General features: G+C 39.3%; 1 long non-coding RNA gene across 1 annotated transcript; it reads right to left on the minus strand.

Moving 5' to 3' along the window:
• Positions 1-6,049: 6,049 nt before the first annotated feature.
• Positions 6,050-9,400, minus strand: LOC115920707. The gene is made up of 3 exons (XR_004062480.1): positions 9,242-9,400; positions 6,520-6,596; positions 6,050-6,081 (listed from the first exon to the last, which is right to left on the minus strand). It is a non-coding gene; the product is annotated as an uncharacterized LOC115920707 (long non-coding RNA).
• Between the last annotated feature and the right edge of the window lie 4,811 nt (positions 9,401-14,211).

The following is a 14,211-nucleotide window of genomic DNA, read 5'->3' on the forward strand; positions in this document are numbered from 1 at the left end:
GCCCCTTGATCCCCCGCCGGGGCTTTGTCCTTAGACCCCATGCAAATGTACGCTACGCTCTACCTGATTGTTAATACTTTAGCCTCACCCCACCCACTTTGAAAGAAGTTTAGCGGGGCCTGCATGTAAGAGGGGGAGGGGTGATGCGGATTTGTGTTGGTCTCCCATCCCCCCCCCCCCAAAAAAAAATAAAAAATCCTGCTCATTTCGCCAACGCTGGTCACCATTACGTACCAATATTTTGCTCGCAAGATTTCAAATTGCCCCCCCCCCCCAAGAAATCCTGAATCCGCGCCTGGGCACAGGCCCATGTAGCTCAGGGTTTGGGGCATTTAATTTTTATAACTAATTTTAACAATGGCAGGTTACTAATTGGAATGGGATCCATGGGCGGAGCCCCCGGAAACTCAGGGGTTTTAGGCATTGAATTACGATCAGATTAGCATCCAGGGGCTCGTTTTAGGGCCCTTGGTGGCGTCCAGGGGCAGAGCTCCTGGAAACTCAGGGAAAACAATCATGCCATTTTAGCAACATTTGTAAATCACTGGTATCAAAATATCCCCGAGCCCCCAAGCAACCCCTCGAGTTCAACCCCTCCCCCCCCCCCTGTTCGTATAAGGGGAAGTCTAGCCCAGAAATAAGTTTCCTCGGTGGGGGGGGGGGGGGGAGCAATTGTCTACGTGGGGTAATTGTCCTTGGGGGGATTTTTCAGGGGGGGGGGGAATTTTCCGAGGTGGTATTTTTCCGGGGGGTGATTGCCCAGGGGGTAATTTTCCCAGAACTAAGTTTCAGGACAATTACCACCCCCCCCCCCCCCACCCCCGTCCATTAGAATGGAAATCCACCCTTTATAATAAGTTGGTTTTAATGAAAGCATAATATTTTTTCGGAGGCAATTGTCCTCGGGGAGGGGGGGGGGGGGTGTTATCCTCCGGGAGTAATTGCCAACGAGGGTAATTGTCAACGGGGGGTAATTTTCCCTGTTGGTAATTTTCTGAAGGGGGAGGGGGCTGATTGTCCTAGAATCCATGAAGGAGGTAGAAAATGAGAAAGTACGAATAGCCCCTAGAATACAGGACAAACTAGAAATATCGCAATCTGTATTGCCGCGCAATGCGGGTGTATCCCCCGGCAGTGGCAGCGATTTTGTGTCATCCTTATGTTCGAAGGAGGGACAAAGATATCGTCCGCCCCCCCCCCCCCCCTCTGAAACAAAAGGATGATATAGTGATCGCCACTAGTGGATCGGACTATTGTCAAGACTAGGATAGGAGCAGCTTTACCAAACCAATATGTGTGTAGATAAGAGTATAATGCATCAGTGGCGGATCCAGGGGGGGGGGGGGGGGCCGAAACGGCCGCGGCCCCCCCCCCCCCTATTGGCGGCGCAAAAAAAAGGAAGAAAAAAAAGAGGAAGAAAAGAAGAGAAAAAAAGAAAGGAGAAGAGGAGAAAAAAAAGGAGAAGAGAAAAGAAAGGAGGAGAGAAAGGAAAAAAGAAGAGAAAAGAAAATAGACGAGAAAAGATAAATAAACAGCCCCTCCCCCCCCCCCCCCCCCCCTCCCTCCAACTCCGGGGTCGGACGGACCGAATTTGTGTTCCCTAAATTTCCGATAACAAAGTCCGGCCCGCAATACACAAAAATCCGGCCCGTACTGACTGTACACACCGGAGACAGAGGGGTGCTTTCAAAGAGAGGGAACATACATGTGCGTACCCTAGATAACAGAGGGTGAGGGGGGTGGGGGAAAAGAAAAGTCGGTGAGAAAGGGGAAAGGCAAGGAAATGGCGCTAAGTGACAATAACGACAAATATGAGAAAACTGTAATCGGGAGATTAGGGGACATTTCAGAAGGCTCATTGGCAAACGTTATTGAATAGAGGGGGGCCGGGCCGCGTCTTATTTTTTCGTACCACGGCGAGCCCGGATTCCTGTTTTATCATGAATATTCATTAGGCAGGGCGGGGAAAGTCTCGATTCTCTTGAATATTCATGTATGATCGAGGCATGCGCAGCATTAGCCTCTTGTCGATGCCCTCGCGCTGTTGGAGTCTCTAAATTCTGACGAGCGAAGCGAGTCAGAGAAACCGAGGCGCTTGCGCGGAGGGCCTCTTGACAAGTGATCTGAATTATATATTCATGAGACCCGATTTCCTACTGAATTATGCATGTCTAGACCGCAGCGATTGTGTGTGTGTACGTGTGTGTTCGGGATTGCCCAACTAGGCTAGTCTGCAAGCACAGACCCTAATTTGACACTTTATCAAAAAATCATTGTGCCTTGAGAGAAGCCTAGCCCAGCTATCTACTGGTACCTACTGGTTGTACCAATATAGGTCAGGAGCAGCTATAGTACGTGGCATATGGTAGTCTTATAGTGCACACTCTCTTTTACGACTGACCAGGGTTTGTGCTTGCAGACTACTACTAGGCGGCCAGTCTCGCTCTCACGGAGGAAATTCGCACAGAGCGGTAGATATTACGTCATAGTAGCTCTCTCTGATTGGATGACTTTCACCGAACTCTGCTGGGTCGGAATATTCGCCAAACAAAGTAAAACATAAGAAATTCAGATCACTTGTCAAGAGGCCCTCCGCGCAAGCGCCTCGGTTTCTCTGACTCGCTTCGCTCGTCAGAATTTAGAGACTCCAACAGCGCGAGGGCATCGACAAGAGGCTAGCGCAGCATCGAATATCGTGTGTAACAAGTACGTTGGATTAATGGCAGGCCTATAATATGACATAGAAAAGCAATGTCATGGTCATTTAGATAATACAGTCATAAATGCTGTTTTTAATTACTAGTAAATGCCAAAATGTCAGTACCGGTAGACAAGATATATAGCATATATTTCAAGTAAGAGTCTTGATAGGCAATTTGTGAGTAGCCTAGGCCTACTTTTCTGAGATTAATGGGAGTCTAGTTCTTTTCATGAATTGGTAAATAATCAGTTCTAGGTTTGCTTTTTAAATATTACAAGCAGAGGTTGCATTATGGTATTGAATATGTGATACAGTATTATAAACTGTATAAAATAGATAACAAGAATAGGCCTACATACAGACATTTATCAAAAATAAAATGCTTGTGTATTGCACTTAAATTATTTCTATGATCTATGCTCACTTAACTGCATAAGGAAGAAAAGGAAGAAAGAAAAATGGGATTAGAAAGAAGAATAACAAAGTTAAAAAGTAAAATATATATAAATAATAAATGAATGGAAGAAAAAAAGAATACGGAATAGATACCAAGGAAGAAAGAAATAAATTGCAAGAAAATTGAAATGAAAAGAAGACAAAAGAAAAAGGGAAAGGAGCAAGATAATATTGATACCATATCTTCAATCTTGTTTTCTTTTATCTTGCCTCTTGTTTTTGTTTAGGCCTAGCTACCATTTTTTCCTTTCCTTTCTCTTTTTCTCTTAAAAGTTCTCTTTGGTTTCTTTCTAAGATAATGAGGGAAGGGGTGGGGGTGGGGGACTCGATGATAATTCATCATTTGAAGGTTTACAATGTGAAGTCCACGAGTTATATGCACCCACTGAAGAAAATCCATGTACAGGGTTGCTGCAGGAACCCCAGCACCCACAGATCCCACGCATGATGAGACAAACTCGAGAGAAAACTACACATACTTTCACATACATTGAAGAAAAAAAATCCAAGATCGGTTGAACTCTTTTTGACCCCTCCCCAGGACGTCGATCAATTACATGTATGTGCCCCCCCCCCCCAAACTCTGGCTACGGCCCTGGCGATAATTACCCACTATTCAAATCTGACAGGTGCCCCTTTTTCTTCAACAAATGCCCCTTTAACTTCATAATAAGTGCCACTGTTCCATTTTCATAAGTGCCCCTTGTGATATCTGATAAAAGCCCTTTCATTTTTTTTACTTTGACACGCGTCCCCTTAAACTTTCTAACAAGTGCCCTTTTACCTTTTGATATGTGCCCCTTTCCCTGTTTAATAGGAGCCCCAACCCCAACCCTTTCTCATAAATGCCCCTTTGACACATGCCCCCTTTTCCTTTTTTTTATAATTCCCCTTTTCTCTCTTTCTCTGTCTTTCGAAAACTATCTTCTGCAAGGTTTGTTCTCTTGACTGAGCAACCTGTTGCAATTCCTTTCTGTCTCACTTTCAGTCGTACTTGTTGCCACTCATTTGCATTCACTCGTTATCAACTACCATCAAACATTCCATATTCACTCCATTACTGTCCACATTTCAATTTCATTCTCTTCACTCTCCCTTTTTGCAGCCTTTCCAGGAGCTTTGCTAGAAGTAAAACATTTTTAATGTAAAGGCCAGAGAAACCGGAAATTATGTTAATCATTTTATTCAAATATCTAACTTGAAAAAAAGGAAAGTGAAACATTGTTTAATTACAATATATTGACATAATTTTGTTATAGAAAAAATTTGAATTTAACACTGGAAATTTGTAATTGGTTTGCCAGCCCCCCCCCAAAAAAAAAAAACAACACTCAAAACACAACAGTGGTACCAGGGTTTTTGTTAGGAGGCCCATGTACTGTATAATTTTTATTATTAAGAATAGTTTTCTCTTTTTTATTAATTTGACATTGGCATACCGTAAATTTCACCAGGAACCCCCCCCCCCCCCCTCCCGACACTGCCATTACTTCTACCAACAGTAATGCTATAATTCAAAATTTCACTTTCTAAATCCTTCTAATATAAACATATAATCATATTTGTACAGAGGATAAGATAAGAGGATAGCAAGCCCCCCCCCCCCCCCCCCCCCCACTCCCTGTTTTCTTTAGTTGGGAAGCATCGAACATGATTCTATGAAAGCTACCAGTTTGGATACGAAAGGCAATGAGGATTAGCAGTTTCCATATTTAATGCATTTAGAGTGTTGTCTTTCAAACCTTCTTACATACAATACTTGAAGTAGCAATAATTTCATAATCTACAAAACTTCCCATACAGAAGTCCATAGAGGTAAATGAATTTTAACATGTATAATTATAATCAAAATATCATTGATTAATTCAATCTTTGATATAGACTGATAGACCTTTATCAATCAAATTTGAAGGAGAATCTTTCTGCCCAGTCCTCAGTTTCATCCTATAAGATGGTAGTTGACATTGTTAGAATTTTAATGTTTATTCGTTGAGGATTAGTTATCTTTAATTATTTGAAAGTCGACAAGATGATAAACTTCATTAGCTTTATTGAATGTAGTATTCTACAAACATATAATACAAATAACAAATAAATATCATGTAAATATTCCAGTTTAAACCCATCTCTATTGTCCTCTTTCATTATATGAGGGTGGCATCTTTAAGACGTAGTCTCGTGTAGATATCTTCTGCATCCATCACTAAAGTTGTAGCCTAGTTTTCAGAAAAAAATATAACCCAAGTCTGTTGAATGGAAAAATGAAATAAGATATAAAAAAAATCAACAATGACTAATAACATACACCCTGATACCTGCTCAGAAAAAGGAAGGACTGAAATTCACTGGGGTTCTAGTGGGCAAACCTAAACTATTTTTTGTACAAGACTAGTTTAAATACTGACCGCATCTTAAATTATTACTGATGATCCCATTAAGACGATAGGCCTGCTGGAGCTCGGATCAGACAAGGTATGAAATAAGTAATACAATGTAATACAACTCGTGCTCATACCGGTAATTGAATAATACTCGGTTAAGTATGGGACATAAAATGACTAAACAACTTTGACCAGCGAATGTCCTGGAAATAATGCTACTGAAACATACGTAATGTAGACTTATATTTCATCTATATTGACATTTAATTTTTAATCTAAATTACAATTGTGATATTAAGTCAATTATTCTTTTACAAGTCAACTGACAATGAAAAATATCTGTTTCAGATCTATACTTTTCTCCATGACATTTGTTCCACAAAAATTTATTGGGGGTACCTTCATGTATATTAGCACACTTGCTCGTATGAAGTGTAGTAGGCCCGCATCTCTAGATATGATCCCGTCAACATCTGTTCTTTGTTCCTCTCCTGAGTTTGCCAGCCAGCATGCCTTCATCATCCACTGTAGAGAGGCATCATCCTACATGAGAGAAAACAAAGTAGGTACATGTACTTCAATTAAAAACTGATACTGATGGATACATATCAACCATAATACATCCTATAAACAGACTTTTATCAATCTTATTTTGTGTTCTTCTTCATCTTCATTGCTCAAGAAGTGAAAGTACCCCTTACAAAAAAAAAATGAGGGGTCCTGTGTATACCCTACATGTAGTGCTTACAATGTGCTTTGATATGGCTCTTCTAGACACAGGACCTCCTGTAAATAAGGACAAATTTTCCTTTGTAAACATAGAAAGAAAAGACATCAATATTTGTATACTAGGTGCAGAACTAGAATAAAATATACCCTCCACTATATATGCTTGCAATGTCAACTTAGTTCCATTTCCTTTTGAGTGAATTAATAGGTGGTCGTTTAATATGTGTGTGCTAAATAACCTGATAACTGTACATGCATGGGACTTTCTGCTTCATCTTGCAAATATAAGAGATGTTGTAATGTCCTCCTTCCAGCTCTTCAGTTTCAATCTTTTGGAACAAAAAGAAGAAGAAAATCAATACGACAATCAAGGCATCCCTTTCTCCTTAACAAAATAAAATAGATCTAGCATAATTCAAATTAATAGATATTTTTATGTCATGGTTGGCCTTATTTTAATATGGTGTGGAAATCAACATTCCTATTTAATGAACCACAGTACAAAGTAAAACTAAATGGAAGATTTAACTTGTGCATCAAACAGTGGTTTCTATGGCCTATGAACACGAAGCAGTACTAAGTAGAATTAGTTTATTATAACAAGAAGAGGTGGACTACATACCATTTAAGCAGAGGCGGCGCTCCGAGAGGGGGGGGGGGGGCAGAGTGCCCTCCCATTTGGTCAAGTACCCTAAAAGTGCCCCTTTTTGCATACGAAAAGTGCCCCTTTTTACATAGGAAAGTGCCCCTTTTACTCTGACAAGTGCCCCTATTAAGTTTTTAAAGTGCCCCTTCCCCTTTTAATAACTACCCCTTTTAACTTGGATAAGCGCACCTTATATCTTCACATGTGCTCCCTTTCATTTTTAATAAGTGCCCCTTTTTCTTATAAGTGCCCCCATTTAAAAATAGGCCCTTTCCCTTCTCATAAATGCCCCTTTTCATCTATGAAAATAGTTCCTTTTCATTCTCTTAAGTGCCCCTTTTCATCTCTTGTAAATGACCCTATTCACTTCTGAGAGATACTTGTTTTACTTTGACAAGCACCCCTTCCCCTCCTAGTCAGTACTCTTTTCATCTCTTATAAATGCCCCTTTTATTTTGACACGTCCTCCTTTTCCTTCCTATATAATGCCTTTTTTCCTTATAAGCACCCTTACCCCTTATCATAATTACCGGTACCACTTTTCGTCTTTGATAAGTGCCCCGTTTATTTAAACATGTGCCACTTTTTCGTTTTAATAAGAGCCACTTCCCCTTCTCATTACCCTTTTAACAATGATATGTAACCTATTTCCTTTCTTATAAAGAACCTATCCCTTTTTCATAAATGCCCCTTTTCACTGCTTATAAATGCCCCCTATCAAAATCTGATGGGTGCCTCTTTTCCGTCGACAAATGCCCATGTTCTTATCATCCCTGGTGCATGCCTCTTTGTTTAGGTGTAAGAAGTGCCCTATTTTCACCTCTGAAAATTAGCCTTTGTACTTTGACACATGCTTCTTTTCTTTTCTGATAAGTGTCTTAACCCTTTCGATAAGTGTCCCCTTTTCCTCTCATCATTAAACGTGTCCCTAATTTCAAGCGACTAAAAGCAATTTCCCACAAAGCTCGCTCGCTACGCTTGCCCATAGTTATAGACGTTATAATTATGTAACTTATCACAGATCTATTCAGTCTTCCGTTATGAGATTGTGCTTATATAACCCCATCAGGATTGGGTTTTCCTCTTTATAAGATGTAATTTTTCGCACTGCAAGCCAAAAACTGCAAAGTATGATACTTAAGCAATATCTTAAATGCTGTATTAAGAGAAACAAATATTGAAATCATCCCTGATAATGTAATCACAAAATAGGGGTATATACCAATGTCAAAAAATGGTATATTTTCCCTCTGAAGGTGCCCTTTTCTCAAGAAAGTGCCCTTTTTGTTGGTGCCCCCCCCCCCCCCACTTTGGAAGTTGCTCCGCCAAAAGGCTCCGCCGCCTCTGCGTATAAGTAAACATAATTGTCGACTACCCTAGGGGTCTTCTCTTATACAACGTCCAACAAAAAATAGATTTATCAAATGAACTGCACACTTTGGAGAAGAAAAAATCTTTAATATAGGTCTAGATCTAGAAAAGTTATGACAACTTGACAAGCACACTGGACACACACAACATCTGAACATTAAATAAATGAATCCTAGGTCTAGTTTGTTTGTTTTTGAATATTTTTATTAATAAGTTCCAGGTTTACGTCTAAATGAAATATGGTTTGGAGCCGTTTGATTATCCATGGTCACAAACAATTTTGGTCTAAAAGTTGACACGCACCAATGATGCAACTGAGCGAACGGATAGCACTTAGTCTTAGTAATAGTATTACACCTTAAAATAATCATAGGAATGATTTCTTTAATAATCCAAGAGGGTTAATTCTTGTTTATATCTTTAGTAGATGTCGACTCTGTTGGCTATACTAGTAATACTAGTATAGCCAACAGAGTCGACATCTAATACTAGTATAGCCAACAGAGTCGACATCTACTAAAGATATAAACAAGAATTAACCCTCTTGGATTATTAAAGAAATCATACTTCATAGATATTTTAAGGTGTAACGTTAAATCTAGATTTAAATTCAATGGATGATTGGTGAATTAGATTCACGATGACGATCAAATTTGGAATAAAACCTGATCAGAAAGTTTTATCTTGATGCAGATGAGCACCGAAATTCCCCAACGTGGGCCTGCCGGAACCCCGGGGCTCTAAAGGGTGACATGAAGGCAAACCGCAGTCAAACTACTTCACGACGATGAAAATCAAAGTGCAATTTCAAGAGAAATATTTTCCTAGCCTTTTCCCCACAAATCTGTAGAGAACAGTCTCAAAATGAAAAGAAATTACAGTAGATCACGAATTACAGCTTTTTCAAATTAATGACTAAATTCTCTTAATCTACTGATATTTCAATCAATTACTCACCCATATGCATTCTCCGTGAACTAAATCTTCTCACTTTGTGCGAGTATAGCGCGCGTCGTGCATTCCCACCTCGATATGAATATTTAAGAGAATCGAGACTTTCCCCGACCCTGCCTAATGAATATTCATGATAAAACAGGAATCCGGCCTCGCCGTGGTACGAAAAAATAAGGCGCGGGGGGGGGGGGGGGGTGAATTCAGTCAAGTAATAAGAGTCGAGAATGGTACAACAAATCGTCTTTTTTCTCTAATAATTTAATGAAACGTTAAGCTTCTGCGCTTTGCGCGGGAGGGGGTAAACTGAATTCAGAGAAGGATTAAGAGTCGAGAATGGAACAACGAATCATCTTTTTCTCTAATCATTTCATTAAACTATAAAATGTCAAAGCTTCCGCGCTTTGTGCGGGAGGGGGAAAACTGAATTCAGAGAAGGATTAAGAGTCGAGAATGGTACAACAAATCGTCTTCTTTCTCTAATAATTAATGAAAGGTCAAAGCTTCCGCGCTTCGCGCGTCATTTTTTTTTTTTTTTTTTTGGGGGGGGGGGGGGGGGGGGGGGTTAGCGAGCTACCCGCATATGATTTTTTGATATCTTTTCTCGTTTATTTTGGTTATAAATAACACTTTCACAAAATACATATTTTGCTCAAATTGTTGCTCGCTCGCTTCGCTCACTAGCCGAATTGTGAAACCAGAAAGTTACTTTTTCGGATAAGAGGCTATAGCCCCCCCCCCCCCCCGATGAAAATGTCAAAAATTGTAATGGTATGGTGCTTCTAATATGACCTTGAAAAAAACGGTCGGCGCAATTTTCAAACTTCCGGCCCCCCCCCCCCCCCCCCCCCCCCCCCCCCCCCCTATTGGAAAATCCTGGATCCGCGCCTGATGCATCTCTGTAGAAAATTTGAAAGAATTATCTTAAGAAATGTACAGTTAGAGAGCACAAAAGACAGCCACCAAAATACGACCTTTGACCCTATAACAGTCACGGAACACAGGTGGCAGCATCACCAAACCCTAAATATGTGTAGAATGTACTAAGGCACGCACACCTCCATACAATATTTGAAGAAATCCGTCAAGAAATGCGGCAGTTAGAGCATATGACATATGACCTCTGACCATATAAAAGTCGGAACAATGAGGGCAGCATCCCCCAAAAGTGTAGAAGTGTAGATTGTACCAAGATATAACTCCTTTCAAAATTTGAAAGAAATCTGTCATGTAATATATTACCAGCAGAGCACACACTTGACATCCACCAAAATATGATCTTTGACCCTATAAAAGACGGGACACTGGAGGCAGCATCACCCAAATCTATAGGCTTCTAGATTATACCAAGATACACCTTCGTTCAAAATTTGAACAAAAACCCTTAAGAAATGTGGCCTAAAGAGCGCACACAAACCATCCGCAAAAATATGGCATTTTACCCTATAGAAGACGGAACACTGAGGGCAGCATCATCAAAAGTTATAGGTGTGTAGATTTTACCAAGATAAACCTCCATAAAATAATTTGAAAGAAATCCATCAAGGAATAAGGCAGTTAGAGCGCACACAAGAATATGACGCGGCGGCGGCGGCGGCGGCGGCGTAACGCTGCTGAATCCAAAGTACCCCACCGGCATACTGCCGGGGGATACAACAAGACATGACGTATAGGGTTAGGGGACAAGGAAAAGAGAGAAGGAGCCAGCCGCTTTTAACCCCTTCATCCCCGTCGGCCGCACCGACGCACAGTGGGCCAGGGAGGAACCAAAGTGCGCCAAAACTAGGTTTGGGTGATTTTTGTTTTCCAATATTTTTCTTGCCCAGTTGAAAGGTAATACATAGAGGAATACCTCAGTGAAATATTTAATTCCGGTATGCACAATAAGGGTATAAATTTACTACTTCAAACAGCAAAATCCTACATATTCACAGTTTTAGTGCAAAAGTGACTTATTTTATAAATCTTTCAATTCAAAATGAAGTTTTTAAGTTATTGATATGAAATTGCTCTCACATATTCCTGATAGTTCATTTCGTTGAATGAATGGGTTAAAATTGATAGAAACACAATCTTCATGACATATTATAGGGTAATTCACGGAAAAATGGACTAATTACCCATGTTTTTTATAAATCCAGAGGAAATGTTTAGATCTCCGCGGTGTACCGCTTAAATTTTAATACCACCATTTTCTCTGATGTCTAAGCTTTAAGTTGATACCAAATTTGGCTGCCCGATCTTGCCCGTTGTTATGTTAGAGCCGATTTCCCTTGCCACATTGCCCCGAAAAATGTGGGTTTTGGGGGTCCGCGGCTGAATCATGAAGGATTCGTGGTCATAAATCACGGCGCGAGGGGGTGCGTGACACTTGTTCTGACACCGCGGACCAAAATAAACACATTTTTCGGGGCAATGTTGCAAGGAAAACGGCTCTACCATAATAACGGGCAGAATCGGGCAGCCAAATCTGGTATCAACTTAAAGCTTAGACATCAGAGAAAATGTTGGTAATAAAATTTAAACGAAAATCCCTGGAAATCCAAACATTTCCTCTGGATTTATAAAAAATAAATCCCCAAACATGAGTTTTGGCGCACTTTGGTTCCTCCCTGGCCCACTGTGCGACGGCTTTTAAGGTCGAAACCCCCACTGTTTCCCATTCTGATATTTTTGTGTTGGTTTAACATTAATTTTGACGATTTTTTCACAAATCTTTTGCCTCTGCCCCTACCCCCTCTAATACACACACACTCACACCACACAAAAGACACTTACCAATGTCCACACATGTACGTAAACACAAACGCCAAAGTGAAAACACATTTACATGTAATTATTAAGAGAACAAGATGGAAAAAGGGAATGGGTTGAAGGGAGGGGGAGACAAAGAGAGAGAGAGAGAGAGAGATTGAGCGACAGAGAAATGAGGGGAATGATGGAGTGATAGACATCGAGAGTTTTTCAATGAAGAGGAGAGAAGGTAGTATAAACAGACTGACAATAAGAGATGAGCAGAGAGAGAGGAAGAGAGATGGAGGAAATGGGTAAAGGGCGAGCTTGCATACAGACCATCTCCATTTATTACAAATATTTTACAGGGTGTTGCGGACTCACTTGTGAAGAAGGCCGGAGACTATTATTAAAATGAATTAAAGCTATCTCCAAACTCGTCAATTTCGCCTCTAAAATAGTGAACCGCTTCTGCAGTTTTAATTAAAGATTGATCCGTAGTACCCTTGGTCACGTGATACCCCAAAAAATCACACACGAATGAATACAAAAAGAAGACATTTTGTATAAAATCAATATCATATATTTGTTCAGAAATCTGTGCAAGACCTTATAAAAAGCAGATGTTGTTGAATTTAACACTTACAAATATCAGCTGATCGTAAACCTCGAGTCAAATTGAGAGTCTCACTTCAATTCCTGACAAGAGGCATATATTATGCAGTAATAAGTGAAAACTATATATTATGATAAGTTTGTATCAATGAAAGCCTCTTAATGCATTTAATTAAACCATCAAAATTACCTTGCAAATAAATGATATACTGAGACATGAGATATAAAAATACAAAGTGTAAAAAGAGATTTTTTTTTTTTTTAAAGAATCCTCACCATGGCATGGCAGACATAATACACCTCAACTTTTAGTAATTATAATATTTTGCATATTATCTAAATCGGCAGCTTGTCGTATTTAGCTGTGAATGGAATATCAGATTAAATATTGTCATTAATGCCCTCTTCCACCTTTCAGTGATGTGCTTGAAGAAGCTTTGAAGCATGCAGGAGTGTTGCACTGTTGTGAGTTCATAACTGATCATCATTTCTTTTGGACCCTTCAGCCTCTCAAGGGCGTCACTGATCCTGTGGGTCCACAATCACATACATGTACAAGTCATGAATTGCTTCTCTGATCAAGTTTACTATCTCTTGGATATCATAGTACTCACACAGAATTGTCAAATCTCCAGCTGATTAAAGGTGATACGCTAGTATGTATACATATATATATATAGTGCCCTTTTCAATATGACATTTTCCATGTCATATTTGCCCTTTACAATTCAAATATGTTACAGAATGATTCATATGATGAAAGTAATCTTTCTTCCTTTAAACTTTACAATGGCATCCACTATTCATCTAAGAGGCAAACTTTTACCAATTCTGCATGAAAATTTCAATTATGCCTTTACCTAACAATTTATTTCTTACAATTTATAATCTTACATAATAAAGGAATCAATTCATGTGAAGGAGAGTATTGTACAATTAAACCTCATTCAAGGTTATATGCAATATAGCTAACAAGAGAGTAAATGAACACTCTAGCAAAGGTCAATTCCAAGCAATACAGAATGATATTTCAAGATAAACTTTATTTAGATATTATAGACATTGTAATAAATAAAACCCACAAATTAACAATATGATATGAGGTACTTTAACAGCATTTGGGTTTCCTTTCAATAATTCATCAAATTTATGGAATATTGAATTGTATAAAGGTTTGGTAGGGAATGACTTACACTAGGTTTTGTTTTTATTCATTTTGTAACAAAGCTGTATAAATGTGAATGTTTTACAAATTCAATCAATGATTGGCAGAGAGCTCCATAAGGCATTACAACAAAAAAATGTTGTCTTGCCATTTGCGAAAGACCCCAAAATCACGAAATCTATGGGCGGTTTTTTAAAGGGATTACCGTTTTTTTAGAGAAAAAAATATTAAATGAATATAAAAATAAGTATTGAAGCATTCAAAACTGAGAAATATCAGCCCAAAGTGGAAGAAAAAAAATCAAAAAGATTTCCAACTGGCTGAGCCATATTTTGGCACCTAAAGAGCAATAAAACATCTTTTTTTAGGCCTGATTGTGAAAGTACCTCAAATTGGTTTGTTATAACATAAGTTTGTAGATTTTCATGAAACTATCTATAGTACGTGTTTTTGAAAATATATA

This window comes from Strongylocentrotus purpuratus, unplaced genomic scaffold, assembly GCF_000002235.5.
Source record: "Strongylocentrotus purpuratus isolate Spur 01 unplaced genomic scaffold, Spur_5.0 spur5_scaffold_1, whole genome shotgun sequence".
NCBI classification, from domain to species: Eukaryota; Metazoa; Echinodermata; class Echinoidea; order Camarodonta; family Strongylocentrotidae; genus Strongylocentrotus; species Strongylocentrotus purpuratus.